The sequence below is a fragment of the Octopus bimaculoides genome, chromosome 28 (genome assembly GCF_046866305.1).
Source record: "Octopus bimaculoides isolate indiv1 chromosome 28, ASM4686630v1, whole genome shotgun sequence".
Classification (NCBI taxonomy): Eukaryota; Metazoa; Mollusca; class Cephalopoda; order Octopoda; family Octopodidae; genus Octopus; species Octopus bimaculoides.
In genome coordinates this window covers 10333138-10346092 of record NC_142955.1, presented here as the reverse complement: position 1 = coordinate 10346092, position 12955 = coordinate 10333138, and the positions used below count along the sequence as shown (strand labels likewise).

The 12955-nt window shown below is 34.9% G+C and overlaps 1 protein-coding gene and 1 long non-coding RNA gene across 2 annotated transcripts in view; both read left to right on the top strand.

Annotated features, from left to right (window-relative positions):
- The first annotated feature begins 8446 nt into the window (after positions 1 to 8446).
- Positions 8447 to 12955, top strand: part of LOC149130536 (uncharacterized) — a 61762-nt gene continuing 57253 nt past the window's right edge. The window contains exon 1 of the long non-coding RNA XR_016238784.1: positions 8447 to 9055. This is a non-coding gene — a long non-coding RNA (uncharacterized LOC149130536). The remainder of the gene's footprint in view (positions 9056 to 12955) is intronic.
- LOC128251192 (uncharacterized) overlaps positions 12626 to 12955 on the top strand; it is a 28430-nt gene continuing 28100 nt past the window's right edge. Inside the window, 1 exon segment of the mRNA XM_089344156.1 lies at positions 12626 to 12716. The gene's annotated coding sequence lies outside the window, so the exon portion shown is untranslated.

The window sequence follows — 12955 nt, the reverse complement described above, 5'->3', positions numbered from 1 at the left end:
TAATATATAAATATATTATCCTAATATATAAATAAATGTTGATTTGATGAAGGGAATGTGTTGATGCACGGCACATATATTTTATCACAATAAATATATCTTTTGTGTAGGTCGTTCGTAAAAAGCTGAATGTTCTACGTCATCTTCGATGGGAGAGTCTCTCTCTCTCTGACTATATATATATATATATATATATTATATATATATATATATATATATATATATATATATATATATATATATATATATAATATATATATATGTAATCAGTATATGACCTAACTTATTAAACAAAGTTCAGCAAATTTATTCATATTAATGAAATGAAGGAGATTGAATGTTTAAATGGATTTTGGATTTTATTTTGATATTCCTATACAATTGTTTCTTACAAGTGAACTAAGATTTTCATAAATAGAACATCGTAATGGTCAAATTTGTACTCTTCAGTTGGTGATATTTAATGGAAAATAAAAATAAACAAAAAGGCGTTTAAGATATACTTAGATTTTTTTCATAGTTATTATTTTGTGGGGAGGGGGGATTTATCTATTCTTTACATGTAACACGGGCAACGCCGGGTATCTCTGCTAGTTTATTATATATTAAGACAATCACGTAAGTAGTTCCTTTTATACATCTTTATTCATACTGTAGATATTTCGTAAAGTTAATTTTAGATTTGTCACTCTTATTTGAATCTAGGTTAAAAAATAATAGGACTTGGTGCTAATATATCTCATATTCAATTTGATTTCCTCTCTATGAAATCCAATATTTATCTCTATTTAAAACTCCTTAAAAAATTTTTTACTGATCAAGAGGTATTTGTATGTACGTTTGGAATTACCAAATAAGGAGCTATGAGTTATTTCAAATTCATATTTAATATTTCTTAACCGTCATCTCTCATTTTTACTGAGTTTTTAAGTAAATAGGATGTTGGTACTAGGATGTGAAAATAATTGATAGTTAATATAGTTTTTTATTTAAGTATTTTTTAAAAAAATAATTGGTCAGTAATTAATAGACAAAAATAGGTGTTACATGTCGTAATTATTTATCTAAGCACAACTTGATAAATATAAAATGAACTTTACGAAATATGTACAGTATGAGTAAAGACGTATAAAAGGGAACTACTTATGTGATTGTCTTAATATATAATAAACTAGCAGAGATACCTGGCGTTGCCCGTGTTACATGGAATTGAAGAATGAGACTTTTCTGTTATATTTTCTGTAAGGAACTGGAATACATATGATTCGAATTTCATCAAAATTGCACATGAGGGTTCTTTCCCTCTTTATACACCCTAAAAAATTCTAATCATGAGACATGTATCCCATACTATTGATCTTTATGCGCATATTCCAAAATTTCAGTCTTCTGGAATCTGTAAAAAGGATTTTGCTTCTGAAAAATGGAGCTCATGGAGCTTTAAAATGTAGGAATGAAGGCCCCTATTGGGGATGGGTGTGTTAATGTCAACCAGAAAAGTTGAATTTTTGGGAATGTTTTTGACTTGGGTCTTATAGTATGCCTGTATATATGTGAGAGTATAGTTTCACTTTAATAGTTTCAGTATGAAATTGAAAGTATTAAAGTGAAAGTATTTGAAATTACAGTAGCGACATGTTATTGTTTCACTTTTGACACGTAATACTGAAATAGTGGAATAGTTTCAGCGTTAAAGTGAAAGTATCTGACATTACAGTAGAGTGATGTTATTGTTTCACTTTTGACACGTAATACTGAAATGGTGGAGGAGATATGATATTGCTGTGGGCTCGAATTATGCAAGAAGTTAAAAAATTTTTGGCCTAAGACACTACATGGACCCTCAGTAAGGCATGAGTTAATTTGGAATGAAATTGGTTGTGTAGTTCTGGAGTTTTAGGGATTCACACAGACACACATTCTCATCTTTATATATCTGATATTTATGCGCACATTCCAAAATTCCAGTGTTATGGACCCTGTAAAAAGGATTTTGCTCCTGAAAAATGGATCTCACGGAGCTGAAAAATGTGGGAGTTAAGGCCCCTATTGGGAGTGGGTGTGTTAATGTCAACCAGAGAAGTTGAATTGTTGGGAATCTTTTTAACTTGGGTCTAATATGTATTGTTTGAATTTCTTTGAAATAGGAAATATATGTATGTTCACTGGGTTTGTAAAAGAGGGCAAAGCTACAGGAAATCAAAAGACGAATGATCATGATAATCAGTCAGCTACCCTAGCCTAGTGGTTACTGCCCCCAATGTAGGATTCCTCACCATACAGGTAACAGGCACAGCTGTAAGATGCATTACGGATCTATAGCAATTGGAAGGGCATGACCCAATTGAAATAACAACATGTGACGTTTGGAGTAAAGGGAAATGAAAGTGTCGCCTCTGGAGTTTGCAAATGACCGCTATACCGATAGGTAACTGGATAGAAAAAATTTACAATCAATAAAAGTCTTAGAACAACCAGTCACTCATCTGGGAAGGCCTTGAAATCAATGTTACCAACTGGGGACTATGTGTGACTCAGTGATAATAAAAAGATTGAAAGGAGGTCTGCAGCAAAATAATTTTAATCAACACTTTGCAAGTGAATCAGTGGAGGCAAAGATGCGTCTCATTTATTTGACAATTTATGCCCCACATTGCAGAAATCACAATGTAAGTATATCTGAAAGGGTAGTCTTACACTGTTGTACCGTTGAATTTCAAATAATGCTCATCTGTTTTGTTCGGGTGACCCTATAGCTTCCAATGGTACAACTGTATTCGTATTTTCTTATGGAAAATTACTAAATTGTGGGTGTGAAGTCCTCATGAAGGGGTCTTTGTAACTTCTAAGAAGATATTTTAGAAATATTACTTTATTTGTGTGTAATATGTATGGTTAAAATTTCATCAACATCAAAATTATATGGATTTTAATGGGGGTTATGGCCGTTATGCATAGAATATAATTTCCAAATTTCATAAAGATCCATTCAGTACTTTTGACGTAGTTTTGGATAAAAAAACAAATGACTAATGTGTATATTTGTGTGCATGTGTATGTGTGTGTATGGGTATATATATGTATAGATATCTGTATGCATGTATATATGTGTACATATTACATGTACATCTATATATATACATCTACACATATGTATACATATACATGTATGCATATAGATCTATGTGAATATATATATCTATACATATACGTGTACATATACATCTATATGTATACATATATACATCTCTCTCTCTCTCTCTCTATATATATATATATATATATATATATATATATATATATATGTATATATATATATATATATATATATATATATATATATACATGTAAATGGATACATTTGAGCAGATATATATATATGCATGTATGTATGTATATATGTATGTGTATATGTATGTATGCCTGTATGTATGTGAGAGTATAGTTTCACTGTAGTAGATTCAGTATGAAAATGAAACCATTAAAGTGAAAGTATCTGTCATTACAGTATCGAGATGTGATTATTTCAGTTTTGATACTGAAAAAGTGAAATAGTTTCGTTTTTAAAGTGAAAGTATTTGACATGAGTGTTTTTGTTTCACTTTTGACACGTAATACTTAAATAGTGGAGGAGATATGATGTTGCTGTGGGCTCGAACTATGCAAGAAATTTAAAAAATATTTTTTGACTAAAACACAACCGGGACCCTAAGTAAGGCATGTGTAAAATTTGAATGAAATTGGTTGTGTAGTTCTCGAGTTTTATGGATTCACACAGACAGACAGACAGACACACATTCTCATTTTTATATATAGAGAGATAAATAGTATATGTTAATATATGATCAAATATCGAGCTATTTCATATTCATATTTCATATACATACGCAAATACACGTACACAGATATAGAAATAGCTACACACACGCACACACATATATATATATATATACACATATTCATACATACACACCCAGAACACAGAAATATAGATGTAGAAGTTAGATATTTACTGATTGGGGCATTTACATCTCGAATATTCTATAATGTAATTTAAATATATTCAATTAAATTCAATAAAAATTTACAAGGGGATATTACAATTCGTATATATGGAGGTACGCGGTGCAGGAGCGGCTGTGTTGAAAGAAGATTGCTTGGCACCTTGGCCTTCTGCTATAACCTCAGGCTGACCAAAGCCTTGTGAGTGGATTTGGTAGGCAGAAACTGAAAGGAGTCAGTCGCGTATGTGTATGTGTGTGTGTGTGTGTGTGTGTGTACGTGCATACGTGTGTATGTGTGTGTTTCTGTGCTTATGTATGTGTTTGTTCCACCACCACTGGTTGAAAACTGGTGTTGGCGTGTTTATGTCCACGTAACACAGCAGTTCGGCAAAAGAGACCGGTAGAATAAGTGCCAGATTTTACAAGGTAATAACAAGTGAGGCGTCGATTCATTCAACTAAAAGTCTCTAAGGTGGTGCTCCAGCATGGCTGCAGTCTAATAACTAAAACAAATAAGATAAAAGATATATATGTATGTCTATATATACGTGTGTATGTGTGTGCGTGTGTGCGTGTGTGTGTGTGTGCGTATGTGTACATTCGTACATACAGATACATTCATACAGTGACAATTACACGCACACATACACATCTATGCACATACCTATATACATTCACATGCATGAATCCACACACACATACATAAACGCATATAATCATACCTATATCCTTAGGTACACACATACAAATACATTGTTTCTGTTAGTTCAGATCTTGAAATATCTTTCTAATGGCGTCAAGCGCGGGGGGGGGGGTCACCATCCCCCTTACCCCGACGCAAAACTCTTGCTGACTCAACTACTGAGCAGCCCTGTAACTGATAAGGAATGTCATGTTTACATGATTGAGGCTTTGTTTGTGTGTGTTGCTTTTGCCAGATTAACTTGTTTAATCAAGTCTTGTTTATCAAAGGAGCAGAGCAGGATAGAAACACGCACATACGCGCGCGCACACACGCACACACACACACACACACACACACACACACACACACACACACACACACACACACACACACACACACAGCATTCTGAGAATACAACCATGTGAAGTTGGATATATAGATTAATGTGTTATCTCTTTACTGCCCACAAGGAGCTACACACAGAGGGGACAAACAAGGACAGACAAACGGATTAAGTCGATTATATCGAATCCAGTGCGTAACTGGTACTTATTTAATCGACTCCGAAAGGATGAAAGGCAAAGTCGACCTCGGCGGAATTTGAACTCAGAACGTAGCGGCAGACGAAATACCGCTAAGCATTTCGCCCGGCGTGCTAACGTTTCTGCCAGCTCGCCAGATTAATGTGTATGTGTGTGTGTGCGTGTGTGTGTGTGTGTGTGTGTGTGTGTGTGTGTGTGTGTGTGTGTGTGTGTGTGTGTGTGTGTGTGATCTTGTGGTTAGTGTTGCTTTAATGGTTCCAAAGCTATGTTTTAATTTCCAGCCTAACGACCAGAAAATTGAAATGGAGTGTTGTGTTCTTGTGCAAAACACTTCATTTCTCATTAACCCAGTCCCATTCAGCTGTAAATAGTTGTGGGTGCGTTCCTGCGATGAATTGATATTCTGTTCAGGGGAAATGTTGGCTTGCTCACTTGAGCAGCAGGGTGGTTGGCATCATTCTAAAGCTAAAACAAAGCATGGAAGCGCATTGTGACTAGCGGTGTATAAAAAAAATCTATCGAAAATAAGATTAGGCTGGGCAAAGTTCAGAAAGCTTCTACCTCTTCTGACTACAAAGATCTTCAGAGTGAATGGTAGATTGTGTGATACCTGTGGGTGAACAGCTATGCTATACGGCAGTGAAACATGGGCTGTGACAGTCGAGGAAATGCGTAGGATTGAAAGAAATGAAGCCAGTATGCTTCGCTGGATGTGCAATGTCGGTGTGCATGTTCGACAGAGTGTAAGCATCTTGAAAGATAAGTTAGGCATAAGAGGCATCAGATGTGGTGTGCAAGAGATGACTCCACTGGTATGGTCATGTGATGCGTATGGACGAGGATAGCTGTATAAAGAAGTGCCGATCTCTAAGTGTGGAGGAAACCTCTGTTAGAGGCAGCCCCAGGAAGACATGGGATGAGGTGGTGAAGCATGATCTTCGAACATTGGGCCTCACAGAGGCAATGACTAATGACCAAAATATTTGGGGATATGCTGTGCTTGAGAAGACCCATCAAGCTAAGTGATATCGTAGTCGTGGCTGATGCTGGTTTCGTGTTAGTGGCACCCGTGCCGGTGGCATGTAAAAAACAACTTTCAAGCGTTGGGATTCACGGAGGCAAAGTGTCCGATGCCGGTGGCATGTGAAAAGCACTTTTTGAGTGTTGGGCCTCGCAGAGGTAAAGTGTCCGATGCCGGTAGCACGTAAAAAGCACCTTTCAAATGTTGGGCCTCACGGAGGCAAAGTGTCCGATGCCGGTGGCATGTGAAAAGCACTTTTTGAGTGTTGGGCCTCGCAGAGGTAAAGTGTCCGATGCCGGTAGCACGTAAAAAGCACCTTTCAAATGTTGGGCCTCACGGAGGCAAAGTGTCCGATGCCGGTAGCACGTAAAAAGCACCTTTCAAATGTTGGGCCTCACGGAGGCAAAGTGTCCGATGCCGGTAGCACGTAAAAAGCACCTTTCAAGTGTTGGGCCTCGCGGAGGCAATGATCGAGATATTTGGCATTATGTCGTGATTAAGAAGACCCATCAAGCTAGGTAAAATCACAGTCGTGGCAAATACTGGTGTCATGCGAATGGCACCTGTGCAGTGGTACGTAAAAGCACGCATTACACTCTCGGGGTGGTTGGCATTAGGAAGGACATCCAGCCGAATAAACCATGTCAAATCAGACCGGAGTTTGGTGCAGCCTTCCAGCTAGCGGATCTTTTTTAAAACGGGGGCCACAGTATTTTCTTAACGAAACACTTTGAAACTTGGAACACTGGTAGAATGTGTCATATAAAACATCTTTTTCTCTTAGTCTTCTTTAAAAAAAAAAGAAATCCCTAAGTTATTCCATGTTAAAGTTGTCGTATTTCTGTAATTTCAACCAATCACTGACGTCCATTCAGCCGATACACATTAAGTGCCGACTACATAAACAAACGATTCTGAAACAATTCTATCGGTGATAAAATTATTATTTCCTTGTTAAAAATGGCTGAAGCATATTGGCAGTAGCTAATAAACCTTTCTATTATAGGCTAACCCTAACCTTAGGGTTAGGGTAAAACAGCAAATTTAAAAAGAAAAAAGCAAATAAAACGAAGAAAAAAAAAGAAAATGAAAAAAGCAAATTTAAAATGAAAAAAAGCAAATTTAACGAAGGAAAACGAACACACGTGTTGCCTCTCTTATATTTTTATTATGATCACGAAGGATCGAAAACACAGATGTGTACAATACAGGACAAACAAATAAACAAAATGTGCGAGTTCTATGATTTTTTAAAAATTACGATTGTCTTTTTTTTAAAAAATTACGATGGTTTTAATATATGTTCATTGACTTTTTTTTTTTCCTCTTTCAATTACACAAGCATACATATGCGTATACACACACACATCCATACACACATATATACATATATATATATATATATATATATATATATATATATATATATATATATATATATATATATATGCATATACATACATACACACATACACATATATACATACACCCACACATACATATACATACATACACACACATATCCATCCCTACACATACACACGCATATACTTAAACACGTATATAAAATAACAGAAGGATTGGGTTTTTCAACCCGGCAGCCTATAAGGCCCAGCAGCTTGCCTTTTATTATTTTCGATGATTAGTTTGGGTGCCTTACACCCACCTTTTTCACCACTTCCTTCCATCTCTGCTCATATACTCTGGCTGACAGGGTTCTCTTTTCCAGCCCTATTTTGCTCTTCAGATGGTATTTGAAGTAATTCAGCAATCCAGGGCCGGACATGTGTTGCCTCTCTGCAAATGTCAGAAGTTATGGAGATTAAATACGCTTTACACCGCTTAATCAGCCAAAGGAGTAAATATAAACAACTGAATACTTGTCAGTGATTGGTTGAAATTATCGAAATAAGACAATTTTTTACATGAAATAAATTCGAATACAAAAAATATTTTTCTGTTCTATAACACAAAATAGATAAGTATACGAAGTTTGAAAGTCTTTCGGTACCAAAAACACTACGTAAAACATTAATGAAAACTGTGGACCCCGTTTTAAAATAGATCCCAGCTAGCCAGCCCTGGTCAAACCGTCCAACCCATGCCAGCATGGGCAACAGATGCTAAACTATGACGATGATGATTTATATATATAAATGTATGTGTATATATATATATATATATATATATATATATATATATATATATATATATAAACAATTGCAGCGTGGAAGGTGTTTATAAGCCATTTAAGAAGCACACAAAAACCGTTAGATTCTTAAATGGCTTATAAACACTTTCCACGCTGCAATTGTTTTCGTTCCAGCACACAACCTCAGATCAGGTCACTTGCTATGCAAATACATCTCTCTCCCTCTCCTCTGTGTGTGTATATAGATATAAATACATGTGTGTGTGTGTAGCGAACATACATACACATACTACAACACACACATAACTTTAATCAAGCATATACATGCACACTACAACATACGCACACACACCTTTAATCAAATTTATACAGTCATACGTACACATGAGACACACATTTTTTATTAAACACTCACAAACATGCATCATATTACAGCTTACACACATACATACACAAACACACATTTAAGCAAGAACTTCTGCTGCGAAGTAACGCCCACATGCCTATATCTTTCTCTTTGCTAAGTTACAACACACACGTCGACGGTTGCGGATGTTACATTTTTGCCGTCCTTCAATGCACTGAACCCACAACGTATTTCCAAGAAATGAAAAACTTTAGGCTGAAGTGGAAACCCAATCATAGACTCTGGTAAATATCATTGTGATAACTAATTTAATTAATTTCGTTTCTGGCTTTGGTTTGCAAAATTCTTTTTGAGTTCCTGTGTTGAAGCATATTCTGTTGTGTCTGGGAAGAATCATTCTCTTTTGGTGCCTTAAAATTTAACACACTCACCGGTAAAATTTCCACTTATTTTTCTTTTTGTTTTCCTAAAATTTTCGTTGCGTCTTGCATTAATTAAGACAACTTAATAACACATTTATATCGTTAAAGATTCATTTGAAAAATTAATATACTTTTATATAGGAATTTGTTTTATGTTCAGACAGTATTTTATAGATTGAAAACTGTTGGAACGTTTTACAGTGTTATATTACAAGTAAAACATTTCATGGCATAACTACAGGGTTTTACCCCCCAGACTTTGGGAGGTCATAACTTTCAGAAAAATGAATATTTTTTCATGAAATTTTCTATGCATATAGTATTTACTATGTAGAATCCGAATATACAAAAATTTCCGCTGAAAGTGTTTTGGAATGGGGGTGGGGGACAAATTTCGGAAATTCCAACAGGGTCCACTTAAATTCTTCTTAACTTCCAGGAAAATTAATATTTTTTCGTGAAATTTTCTACAAATATACCTTGATGTATGTACATTTCGAACATGTAGGAATTTTGAAGGAAACTACTGCAGGTTATTTTTGAGAAGCGTTCCCCATTCGGTGGTGTTTCGCAGCAAGTCGTCCATAATTGTTTCATTTTTCTCTATTATGTGCGTATGTGCATCCGTAGATTTATAATGAAGTAATAAGCAGAAAAGAGAAGCCGTCATAAGAAAACTTTCGTTCAAAATAACATTCACACAATTTTTTTTTTCTCCATAGAAGTAAATTCCAAAGTAAACGTTTCTAGTAGAGAAGTAGAAGAGAACAGAAGCAGCGTATTACTTCATTAGAAATCTACGGATGCACATACGTACATAATAGAGAAAAATGAAACAATTATGGACGACTTGCTCCGAAACACCACCGAGTGGGGAACACTTCTCAAAAATAACCTGCAATTGTTTCCTTCAAAATTCCTACATGCTCGAAATGTACATACATCAAGGTATATTTGTAGAAAATTTCACGAAAAAATATTAGTTTTCCTGGAAGTTAAGAAGAATTTAAGTGGACTCTGTTGGAATTTCCGAAAATTGTCCCCCACCCCCATTTCAAAACACTTTCAGCGGATTCTACATAGTAAATACTATATGCATAGAAAATTTCATGAAAAAATATTCATTTTTCTGAAAGTTATGACCTCCCAAAGTCTGGGGGGTAAAACCCTGTAGTTATGCCCATTTCATTTACATTTATAGAATATAATATAAAGCATACTTGGGTTATAGCTATGTAAAAACTGATGGAAATTAACAGAATGAAAATGTTCATCTAATGATATCGTATTTTAGGCAGTTACCAGTGGATTTCTAATTCCCATGTGAAATTCAGACTCTGGAAATCAATTTTATGGCTCTAAAATTATTTCGTAAGCTTTACTGAAGGAGAGAACTGTCCTCCACAAGATCCTTTGTTTTTCCAGGGTTGCAAAACTGAATGACAATATCCTCAAAACTGGAGACCTAACATGAATGCACACAGCAGAGAAATCCTCTGCTAAAAGGAACTCAAGCTGGTGGTGTTTAAATAGGCAATAGATTAAGTAGCCCACTGTGGGATTTGAGCACCTATAGTGTGTATGTATATATATATATATGTATGTATGTATGTATGTATGTATGTATGTATGATTGTGTGTATGTATGATTGTGTGTATGTATACATACACATTCACATTTGTATTTATTTTCTCATATTATATAGACAATAAAATGTGTCTAATATTTCAATTTTTTTCACAGGAAACAATAGAAAGTTTAAACTTTTTTAAAACCATCTGAAAAATATTTGAATTTTAAAGAAAAAAACCTAAAGTATATCCAATGACAAGTAGTTTTGGATTTTATATTTCAATGAAAATTATAATTTATAAGTCAATTTTATGGATATAAAATATAAACTTTGTTTTCTTCATTTACTTCAATGTAATCTCTACAATATGTCTCTGCCTTCAGCTAAAAGATCAATTATTTAAAATCAAACTTTATTTTTATAATTATTATTCAAAATGTATTTGATTACTTTGACATTTATATTTGTATATTTCTTTGTATATTTGTATATTTGTAAACTAAGAGAATGTCTAAAAATTAGACAATTTCATCAGATACACCAATGAACATATACCTGTGTATAATGTAATTAATGGTTTGGTTGTTATTACCTGGCCAAGTGCAGCCTGATCACATTTCTCTAATGACGCTCTTTCAAGTCATAATATATTCAAAGAGTAATACAAGTGAAGGATTTATATTATTGTTATTTCAATACATATTTAACCTACGTTAACTTGTTCATTTTGGGGTTAAGTTAGTCATTAACACACTTTACAGAAGACTGCTTGCAGAATTTGTTCTGGTGCTCAGAGTTCAATTCCTAGGGAGTTCAACTTTACTTTTCATCATTTTAAGATCGATAAAGAATCAAGTACTGGAGTATATTTGCCATCATTGTTGTTGCGTTCATCTTGTTCTTCCTCTTCTACTACATCTCTCTTTCTGTGTTGAAGACATTGGCAGAGGTTACATATGTAGAGAAAAAGACTTCTCCAGAATTAAAATGCCTCAAACACATCGTGTATCACATAGCTATTCTTACAACTCAATGAGGTGTTGAGAGCTCAAGAAACGGTGTTAAATATATGCGCACACACATAACTGTCAACATCATCGTTCTTTATGGTCATTTTTCAATGCTTTCATGGATCAAGTGAAACTTCATTGAGGCAGATCATTATGTCTGATTGCTCTACCTGTTGCCAGCCCTCACCTGTTTCCAAAGAAAGTAATAACAAACTACAGACAGCCAATCGTTATCCTGTTTACAATAATCATGTACATGTGAAAACAAAGCAAATACATACTACGTATGCTACACATACTTATATACTTTTAGGCACCATATGATTATAGAACTTTTCCCATGGTGGAACAATGGGTTTTTTTCCGACAGCAGTTTTACATTTCCAGATTGACTTTAGCTAGGCTGAAATAATGTCTTCACCACTTGACCCTTATAACCTACCTCTTTTACTTCACCAAAAGCTAGAATAGAAATAACAAGACCACCAACTAAATCTATTATTCTCAATGATAGGTCTATCCTTCTAGATAGTTATAAAAACAAGAAACCCCAAGCATAACGGAAGCAGTCACTTGGCGACAACAAAGCGAGGCAGCTCGAGACAACTCAATTAATTAGGGAACTGACTGCTATAATTATGACTTTTTACTGTCAGCACTTGCGAGATAACGTTCCACAACCCTACAACTCATACTAGCTGATTCTATTCTTTTACAACACCACCATCTCTGTCTGTCTGTCTGTCTCTCTCTCTCTGTCTGTCTGTCTGTCTGTCTCTCTCTCTCTCTCTCTCTCTCTCTCTCTCTCTCTCTCTCTCTCTCTCTCTCTCTCTCTCTTTCTCTCTCTCTGTGGATTACTACTAAGCAATGAAGGAGACGCAAGCACAAGCTTTACTTCGCATGTTTATGGATTTATTATAACCTGCCCGTTGAGACAAGGTATTGTAACGTAACGGTAAATAAATATTTTCTTAAACTTCATGCATTGTTCATCTTTCCCATCCTACAACATGCTGCAATTATAACAAACCTAACCGTTACAAACTGGTGACCCTCGACAACAATTAAAAATATAACCGTTACATATATATATATATATATATATATATATATATATAATCATTCACACACAGCAGTGTGTGAATAAATATTCTGAAGGTCAAATCTTACTCTTTATT